Source organism: Dama dama, chromosome 5, assembly GCF_033118175.1.
Source record: "Dama dama isolate Ldn47 chromosome 5, ASM3311817v1, whole genome shotgun sequence".
In the NCBI taxonomy this organism is placed as follows: domain Eukaryota; kingdom Metazoa; phylum Chordata; class Mammalia; order Artiodactyla; family Cervidae; genus Dama; species Dama dama.
The window spans coordinates 13,185,351-13,196,065 of record NC_083685.1 but is presented as its reverse complement, the minus strand read 5'-3'; the positions used below and the strand labels follow the sequence as shown (position 1 = coordinate 13,196,065).

The window sequence follows — 10,715 nt, the reverse complement described above, 5'->3', positions numbered from 1 at the left end:
CTGAGCCTCGATTTATCTATCTATAAAATGGGGTTGATAATAGTGCCTCTGGATGTAGTTAGTTATGTGCTGTATGAAAGCCTTCAATAAATTGTTGCTGAGGTTTTAGTTATTATTATTTGGATGGTTCAAGATCCTAGTATCTTAGATGCCTATCCCCTAGATAAAGAGATCCTGCTATGCCCCAAAGACAATATTAATTTGGGTTTTTATGTTTGCCAGGGAGAGAAATTCAACTCAAATGGACTTAGTTCAGTTCAGTTCAGTTCATTTCAGTCACTCAGTCACATCCGACTCTTTGCGACTCCATGAACCGCAGCACGCGGTTCAATCTTTCCCAGCATCAATTCTTCGGCACTCAAATGGACTTAAGGAAATAAAAATAATTCTCATAAAAATGTCTAGGAGCAGAGCTGTCTGTCTTTAGGTATGCTTGGATCCTGATGCTCAAATGATGCCATCAGGATTTAGTGTTTCTTTTCACAGTATGGCGATTCCTTAGTATGTACTTCCTTAGAAGTACAGTTACCATATGATCCAATGATCCCGCTCCTGGGTACACAGCCAGAGAAAACTATAATTCAAAAAGATGCATGCACCCCAATATTCATTGCAGCACTATTTATAATAGCCGAGGCATGGAAACAATCTTGAGATCCATCAATAGATGAATAGATAAACAAGATGTGGCATATATATATATATACAATGAAACACTATGCAGCCATAGAAAAGAGTGAAATAATGCCATTTGCAGCAACATGGATGGACAGAGATTATCATACTAAGTGAGGTAAGTCAGAGAGAGAAAGACACACACCATGTGATATTGCTTCTATGTGAAATCTAAAAAAAAATGATAGAAAGGAATTTATTTACAAAACTGAAATATACTCATAGACATAGAAAACAAACTTATGATTACCAAAGGGGAGAGGGGGAAAGGATAAATTAGGAGTTTGGGATTAGCAGATACACACTACTATATATAAAATAGATAACCAACAGGACCTACTATATAGCACGTGGAACTATACTCAATATCTTGTAATAATCTATAAGGGGAAAGAATCTATAAAAGAATACACATACACACACACACACACACACTTATGATAGAGTCACTGATTTACACTTGAAGCTAACACAACATTGTAAATCAACTAGTATTTAAATTTAAATTTAAAAAGTGGTCTCAATAAAAAGTATAAAGAAATAAACAAATAAACTTCTTTGATTGATTACTCTAAAAAAAAAAAAGAAGAAGAAGAAGAAACTATCTGAAGCTTCAGGGACAGTCCTTATACCTGGCTTCCTACCTGAACCATCCGATCACTCTGTCCAAGAGTGTTCTCTGACTTAGAGTATGCTCAGCCCAGGAGGGACATACAGGAAGTGCCAGGGAGTGGATGCCCCAGGAGCATCCCACATCCTGGGATGGGAGGAGGTGATGGATAAACACCCAGCTTCCTCACTCACCGTGGAAAAGCCTGAGATGTCCACAATATCTCTCAAAGACTTGGAGGCATGGAACCTCATTTGCCCTGTAGGACACCTTTTCTTGGCTTTCTCTCCTACCCTGACTCACTTCCCCACACCCACCCAGTGCTTCCTGGGTTCACACCCCAAAGAAATCCCTTCCACCCAAATCCTTGCCTCAGGCTCTGCATTCTGGAGAACCCAAACTGGGTCACTACCAAATCTCATCATTGAGAAACACAACTGGGGCCACCATGTGGCCTGCCCATGTGAAGCCCATCGTTGCCCTCAGAAGAGATAGGCCCCTTATTAGGGAGCACAAGGTTCTCAAGCTCTGCCCCACTGACTACTCTGACTTCACCTCCTGTTCTCATATATTGTTCCATAGGCTTCTTGGAGTATCTTGAGGATGCCATAATGGATCCTGCCTATAAGACTTTAAACATTTGATGAAAGTGAAAGTGAAAGTCACTCAGTCATGTCTGGCTCTTTGCGACCCCATAGACTGTAGCCCAGCAGGCTCCTCTGTCCATGGAATTCTCCAGGCAAGAATACTGGAGCGGGTTGCCATGCCCTCCTCCAAGGGATCTCCCCAACCCAGGGATCGAACCTGGGTCTTCTGCATTGGAGGCAGATTCTTTACCATCTGAGCCACCAGGGAAACTTGAAGCTCTCTTTCTGACCCCATCATGCCCATCAACCCCATCTTGATCCAGTGAACTCGATCACTGACGATGAATCCAAGGATATTGTTGTCTTAAAACCTCTTCTTAACACCACCCCGAACCCCCAGTCTTGCAAGCAGGATTAAGTATTCATTCCTCCACTTTCCCCCGCAACATACCTCAGTCAGACTACCTGCTGCCACTGCAGTATATTAAATGTTTCCATGTACATCTTTCCCATTCGACAAAGAAACTCCCAAGAGTAATGATAATAATGTCTTCTTTGATCCTCAAATCATAGTACAGGAACGAGCACATTACAAGCAATTACACAATGTTTGTTGAATGAATGAAGAAGCAAATACTCTGAGTAGCTCAGGAAATCTTAACACCCATTCCCATCCCTCTGCACAAACTTGCTTCCTAAAAAAAAAACCAAGATTTTATTTTTTAAAGGGGCTCCAAATTTGATAGAATGTTGATGTGTTGAATGTGTATTTATGATCTTCAACCCACTGGCTGGGAAGCTGACCTAGAATAAGGACTATGAAGATGATTCATAAACTGTTAAGTATCAAGGAAACATGGTGTTGTTTGTATTACAAATAATGGCACAATTTAGAAATAACAAAAGTAAGAGGCCAAGTGCCTTGTCCAAGGTCATATGAGAAGTAAATAGGAAAGGCAGGATTAGAATGAAGTTTCTGACTTTTGTCTCCATATTTTCTACATATAAATAAGCATCTTCTTCAAGCAAGAAAGCCGTGAAAGCATGGCCACAGGTGTGGGAATAGTAGACAATTCAATCCCTGCCTAGAGTGAAAACAGAAGAAGTAGAATGAAGTAAACTGGAAGAACAGCCACCATTTGAGTGCCTGAACTAGGTCCTTTATATACACTACTTGTAAGCTTTGTGATAGAATTTTTTATTGGAGTGTAGTTGCTGTATATGTCAGTTACAGCTGTACAAAATAGTGATTCACAATTATTAAAGGTTATGCTCAACTTATAGTTTTATAAAATCCTGGCTATATTCCCTGTGTTATACAATATATTCTAAATTGTTTTTTTGGCTGTGCCGCAAGGTATGAGGGATCTTAGCCCCCCAAACCAGGGATCAAGCCTGAGTCCCTTAAATTGGAAGCCTGAAGTCTTAATCACCAGACCATCAGGGAAGTCTTCAATGTATCTGACAATAATTTTTGATGACTATTTCAGCTCCAATTTACAGATGAGGAAATGGAAACTCACAGGGGTTAGTTAGTTATCCAGTTATCTGAAAAGAGGTGAGGTTCAGACTCAAACCCAGAAATGGACCATCTCCTACTTCTAACACTTCTCAGAAAATAAAAAAAGCTGGTATTATTAAGCAACAACTGTGTCCCTCACACTTACTTTCATCTTCAGAATAATCCTGCAAGGTCACTTCGGTTATAATTTTCCCAATTTTGCAGACAAGGAAACTGTGTTTTCCTGCAAGGTAAAACTCAGAGACATTACTTTGCCAATAAAGGTCCGTCTAGTCGAAGCTATGGTTTTTTCAGTAGTCATGTATGGATGTGAGAGTTGGGCCATAAAGAAAGCTGAGAGCCAAAGAACTGATGCTTTTGAACTGTGGTTCAAAAGAGAAGACTCTTGTAAGTCCCTTGGACAGCAAGGAGATCAAACCAGTCAATCCTAAAGGAGATCAGTCCTGAATATTCATTGGAATGACTGATGCTACAGCTGAAACTCCAATACTTGGGCCACCTGATGCGAAGAACTGACTCATTTGAAAAGACCCGCATGCTAGGAAAGATTGAAGGTGGGAGAAGAAGGGAATGACAGATGAGATGGTTGAATGGCATCACCAACTCAATGGACATGAGTTTGAGTAAAGTCTGGGAGTTGATGATGGACAGGGAGGCCTGGCGTGCTGCAGCCCATGGGGTCGCAAAGAGTAGGACACCACTAAGCAACTGAACTGAACTGAACTGAAAAGTCGCTTTCCCAAAATTAGAGATAGAATGAGATCTTGGTCCTTTTGGACAACAGAGGTCATTTCTTTCCATGCCTTTTCACATTTCTTGGTTCTAGAAGTCCATTAGACACACAAAGAGTGCTCTAGAAACTATGGGGACTTCCCTGGTGGTCCAGTGGTTAGGACTTCACCATCCAATGCAAGAGTTGGGAGTTCCATTCCTGGTCAGAGAGCTACGATCCCACATGCCTCGCGGTCAAAACACCAAAACATAAAACAGAAGCAATATTGTAACAAATTCAATAATTTAAAAATGGTCCACATCAAAAAAAAAAATCTTAAAAAAAAAAAAAAGAAACTATAAATCTCCAGACCCCATCCCTTGAAAGACTGATGTAATAATTGCCACCACAAAGAAACAAATGTGGAAACACATTATGGGGGTGAAGCCCAAGGAAAATAGGCTGCTTTTTCCAAGCTAAAGCGTAACGGAGAAATCCAAATGGATTTCTGCCAGTGTGCATCCACCATCTTAGTGCTGACAAGGTTGCAATCAAGGAAGTAGAAAACTAAGACCTCAGCTGGGTCAAGACAGCAGAGAGGGAACGTCATAAGAATAAAAATAAAGTATGAGCTTGCTTTAAGGTGGGGATTTCAAACCAGCTCTCTTGAACTTGTTAAGTAAGTGATAACAGAGCTACACAAATGGCTACTTGGCAGCTGTGAAATGTGATGAATTTGTTCTAAATTCACACACATGGAAAGACATCAAGGATGTGAAAAAAAGCAGTTTGTGAAACACCATGAAGAGTTTGATCCTGTTTGCATGTATAGTGTGAACTATGCTTTTTATACCATAGTACTATGTATAGTATTGTTTGTTGTTCAGCTGCTAAGTCATATTTGATTCTTTGTGACCCCGCGGACTGTAGCCCACCACGCTCCTCTGTCTGTGGAATTCTCCAGGCAAGAATACTGGAGTGGGATGCCATGTCCTCCTCCAGGGGATCTTTCCAATCCAGGGATCGAACCCGCGTCTCCTGCGGCTCCTGCTTTGCAGCCAGGTTCTTTACTGCTGAGCCACCAAGGAAGCCCCTTTCTTCCTCCTATTTATTCTTAATTGCTTGAAAATTCTACAAACATATATTCATTTGTATCTGGATCCATTTGAAAATCAAATCATCTCTTGTCAATATGCCCTGATAATCACCGATGGAGACATTTATAGGAGACTCAGGAGACGTGAGTTCGGAGACATGGAGACAGAAAGAGGAAAGTCTAAGATAGACTTCTCTGACCCTCCTCCCGGCCTCTGCTTTTTTTTTTTTTTTGGTCGGGGGTCACCATCTGTAGATTTGTTCTGCACAAAAATAAAGCCATCCATCTCCCTTACGTGGTGTCATGTAAGCTCAGGAAAAAACCACAGCACTCAAGGGGGGCTCCGGGTGGAAAAGTCACTTATCTGCCTCAGCTGGGTTCAGCGCTCCCCCGAAGGCATCCTCCCCTGGACTCAGGGGGTGGGTTTTGTTTATCCCCCTGGCACACAATGAAATGTCGGGAACACATGCTCAGGGTGAGGTGGGGCCTGACGAAGGTTAAAAATGGAACGGCGGCTTTGATCGCCAGCCAACACCAATGACGCTTGGGGTTGGGGCCAGAGTGAAACGTCATGTTCCCTTGTTGTCTCCGCAGAAGGTGCAGACAGTCCCCTCCTGACTCCACAAGCAGACAGAGCCCCAGAAAGGAAAGTGGGGGGAAGGCTGCAGACAAAGAGAGCTAGAGGAAGCTGGCCTCCTCTGGGTGGGCCAGGGGACTTGCTCCACTTGCAATGGCAAGACAGCTCAGGATTTGCAATGGAGCCTTCGCTGGAGGGCCCACTGGAGAGATGACATGACAGAAGTCAGCAGGCCAGGCAATCTCGGCTCCCCGTCTGACCAATCTGTGGCCGCTGTTTTGTCATCACTTCCCTGCACTCTCGCTTTGGTGCCCAGAACTCCTATTCATCTGTGCCCTCTTCGCTCAACCAGCAGATGTGTGCTGAGAGTCTGGACTGTTTCCAAACTGGGCTGGGTGCTGAGTGAGACAGTTGAGAAGTGAGGTGGGTGAGTATTAGAGGGCTTCCCTGGTGGCTCAGCAATAAAGAATCCACCAGCCAATGCAGGAGATGTAGGTTCAATTCCTGGGTCGGAAATGATCCCCTGGAGGAAGGCATGGCACCCCACTCCAGTATTATTGCCTGGGAGAACATGCAGGACAGAGGAGCCTGGCGGGCTACAGACCATGGGGTCACAAAGAGTCAGACACAACTGAGCGACTGAGCACGCATGGATGGGTGAGTATAGGGTGCAGGAGACCAGTGAGGGTGGTAATCCAGGCTCGATGGGGGAGGGCAGGAGAGGAAGCCTGGAGAAAGATAGAGCTACTTACCCTGAAAATAAAAGTAGAATTGTACTGGGACTTCCCCTGTGGTCCAGTGGTTAAGACTCCACATTTCCATTGCAGGGAGTCCAAGTTCCATCCCTGGTCAGGGAATTAAGATTCTGCATGCTGCCTGATGTGGCCATAAAATAAAATTGAAAAATAAAATAAAAAATAGAAGTATACTGTATAGAAGAACTGAGGGAAGAGTATCTCAGGTGAAGGGAGCAGCATGTGCAGAATTTCTAAAGAGAGGTGAAAAAGAGACTGGAGGAAATAAAAAGGCAAAATACTGTTGGGAGACATGAGAAAAACTCTCTCCAAATTACAGACTGCAACAAAAGCACTAGCTACCCGCATTCTTGGTTACTTTTGCTATCAAGTGGACCACCTGCTTTTCAGCGAATTGGGTGAAGAAATCATTATTCTAACCAGATTCATCACTTCTATTGAGCATGTCCTATGAGCCAGTGAAGGCTTTCCCGGTGGCTCAATGGTAAAGAATCTGCCTGCCAATGTAAGAGACGTGGATTTGATCCCTGGGTCAGGAATATCCCCTGGAAGAGGAAATGGCAACACATTCCAGCATTCCTGCCTGGAAAATCCCATGGACAGAGGAGCCTGGCGGGCTACAGTCCAAACGGTTGCAAAGAGTAGTACACGATGGAGCACACACGCTTATATATAATTGCAATAGTTCATAAATGTAGGATCTCATTGCATCCTCACACCAAAACAATTTACCAGTTGAATAATCTGAAGGCCAAAGAGGTTATTTAAACCCATCAAAATCATGTGGCAAGTAAGTATTTATGGCAGGAGGGTGCAGGACTTGAATCTAGAGCTTCTACCATTTACAGCACTCAGTCTATTTTAGTAGAGATGGATTTCCTCACTGAGGTCCACTTGGGTGATTGAATCACCACTCCCAGGTCAGAGATGAAGACTTCCTCATCCATCCCTCCACTCATCGATATAATCAGTCCATTATTTGCACATTCGTTGGCAGGTTCTTATCTCTCTTGCTCTACATTGCCTTGCCAATCTCTCAAACCAGCTTCCAGAATATTCTCACACTCCATATGATCAGAGACTACCTTAGCCTTCGAAAACAAGATGGTACCTACCTAGAGCTGAAGGATTTTCTCTGCAGCTCTACTTTGGGTCATGTTTCAAAGTTCACCCAGTTGCTTTAGCTGGTGTTAGATAGCAAAGACCATTTTGGAAGTCCTCAATGGGCTGTGCTGTACTGTGGTTAGTCTCAGTCATGTCCGACTCTCTGTGACCACCTGGATTGTAGCCTGCCAGACTCTTCTGTCCCTGGGGATTCTCCAGGCAAGAATACTGGAGTGGGTTGCTATGCCCTCCTCCAGGGGATCTTCCCGATCCAGGAATGGAACCAGGATCTCCTGCATTGCAGGTGGATGTTTTATCAGCGGAGCTACCAGGGAAGCCCAACCCGCCCCCCCCCCCCCCCGCCTGTGGGCTAGACCTTATGAAATCTGAATATCATAAGATGTTTTAAGGTCTAAGTCATCAATTAGAAATTTTAGGAGTAGAGATAAACTTTGAGATTATCTAGTTCACCTTCTGGTTTCACAAATTAAATAATTAAAGTATAAAAATGAAGAGGCACCTTTCCTAAAAACATATAGATGTTTGATACAAAAGTTTGTCATATGATACTTGGGATACACTTGGTCATAATCAACTAATTCTTGTTTTAAAAAAAAACCTAATTATGGCTATTCAAACTCTTAAATGTTTAGAGAATGAGGAGCTAAGTCTTTTTATTTTTCCTTTTTGATAACAGTAATGATAAAAGTCTCCATCCTTTCTTCCCATGCTGCTGCTGCCACTGCTAAGTCACTTCAGTCATGTCCGACTCTATGCGACCCCATGGACACAGCCCACCAGGCTCCTCTGTCCACGGAATTTTCTAGGCAAGAATACTGGAGTGGGCTGCCATTTCCTTCTCCCTTTCTTCTCATAAGTCTGTAGAAATATGAGAAGACTGTTAAGAGATTCTAATAGCTCCTAAACCTACTACGAGACAGAGTAGTTAATAGGCTACATCACAGCTATCATTTTGTAATGAAGATCTGAGATATATAGAGAAAAAAAAAGGACACATGCCTCCCTCCATCACTGAATACTCACATAAAGAATAGAAGGATACACCTAGACTCAACAATCATGTTAGAATGGGAAACAAACTTCAAAGAAGATTTGTTATCAGAGATTTGACATCACCTCTGAGTGTCAAGACGTGATGGATGATCCGGAGCTAACAGGGTTTATCATGATCATGGAATCTTCTAGATTAGAGAATTAAACTTTCAGATGATACCATTTAAGCTTGGGTCTAGCAGACTGGAGAAATAGGACATGGGGGCAAGGAATTCAGAGTCACTTCACACAGGGCATTTTCCCTGATCCCCAAAGTTAAGACTCCCTCTTACAAGCTCCCTTCCAGTGATACACCCTTCTTCATTGGACTCTATTTATTAAATACTCTCTGGGTGTCTCTCCTTCCCAATGACCTGTCAACTCCCCAATTCCCTAAGAAACAACATCTGTCTGGTTTGCTCTTGTACTTCCATCACACTGCCTAATACGTAGTGAAACCTGTATGCAGGTCAAGAAGTAACAGTTAGAACGGGACATGGAACAAGAGGCTGGTTCCAAATTGTGAAAGGAGTACATCAAGGCTGTATACTGTAACCCCGTTTATTTAACTTATACACAGGGTACATCTTGTGAAATGCCAGGCTGGATGAAGCACAAGCTGGAATCAAGATTGCAAGGAGAAATATCAATAACCTCAGATATGCAGATGACACCACCCTTATGGCAGAAAGTGAAGAGGAACTAAAGAGCCTCTTGATGAAAGTGAAAGAGGAGAGTGAAAAAGCTGGCTTAAAACTCAACATTCAAAAAACTAAGATCATGGCATCCAGTCCCATCACTTCATGGCAAATAGATGATGAAACAATGGAAACTGTGACTGACTTTATTTTCTTGGGCTCCAAAATCACTGCAGATGGTGACTGCAGCCATGAAATTAAAAGATGCTTGCTCCTTGGAAGAAAAGCTATGACCAACCTAGTCAGCATATTAAAAAACAGAGTCATTACTTTGCCAATAAAGGTCCATCTAGTCAAAGCTATGGTTTTTCCAGTAGTTAGTCATGTATGGATGTGAGAGTTGGACTATAAAGAAAGCTGAGTGCCAAAGAACTGATGCTTTTGAACTGTGTTGTTGAAGATTCTTGAGAGTCCCTTGGACTGCAAGGAGATCAAACCAGTCAATCCTAAAGGAAATCAGTCCTGAATATTCACTGGAAGGACTGATGCTGAAGCTGAAACTCCAATACTTGGGCCACCTGATGCAAAGAACTGACTCATTTGAAAAGACCCTGATGCTGGGAAAGATTGAATGCAGGAGAAGAAGCGGACAACAGAGGATGAGATGGTTGGATGGCATCACCGACTTGATGGACATGAGTTTGAGCAAGCTCTGGGAGTTGGTGATGGACAGGGAAGCCTGACATGCTGCAGTCCATGGGGTCACAGAGTCGGACATGACTGAACTGAACTGAGCCTTCCACTGTATGTATGTACCGCATTTTCTTTACTCATTCACCTGTTGATGGACATTTATGTTGTTTCCATGTCTTGGCTATTGTGAGTAGTGCTGGAGTTGTGGTGGACAGGGAAGCCTGGAGTGCTGCAGTCCATGGGGTTGCAATGAGTCGAACATGACTGAGTGACTGAACTGAACTGAATATGTAGCGTGTGTGTGTTAGTCACTCAATCATGTCTGACTCTTTGCAACCCTGTGTACCTTGCCAGGCTCCTCTGTCCATGGGATTCTCCAGGCAAGAATACTGGAGTGAGTAGCCATTCCCTTCTCCAGGGGACCTTCATGACCCAGGGATCAAACCTGGGTCTCCCATGTTGCAGGAAGATTCTTTACCGTCTGGGCCACCAGGAAAGCCCTAACATGTAGTAGGTAATCCATAAATATCTGTAATATTCAAGACCAAATACCTATGAGGATTACACATGAATCGAAGGGCATCACCAAGGAGAATTCTAGAATTTTCTCCTCCACAATCTTAATACTGGTCTTTTGTTGAGTAGTAGTGCTTTTAAAAAAACTTTATCAGATTCTTCACAATTAACATCGCT

At 43.0% G+C, this 10,715-nt stretch overlaps 1 non-coding gene across 1 annotated transcript; it reads right to left on the bottom strand.

The window, feature by feature from the left end:
• Positions 1 to 2,067: 2,067 nt before the first annotated feature.
• On the bottom strand, positions 2,068 to 2,140 carry TRNAW-CCA (transfer RNA tryptophan (anticodon CCA)). Its single transcript has one exon. It is a non-coding gene; the product is annotated as a tRNA-Trp (tRNA).
• Positions 2,141 to 10,715: the final 8,575 nt, after the last annotated feature.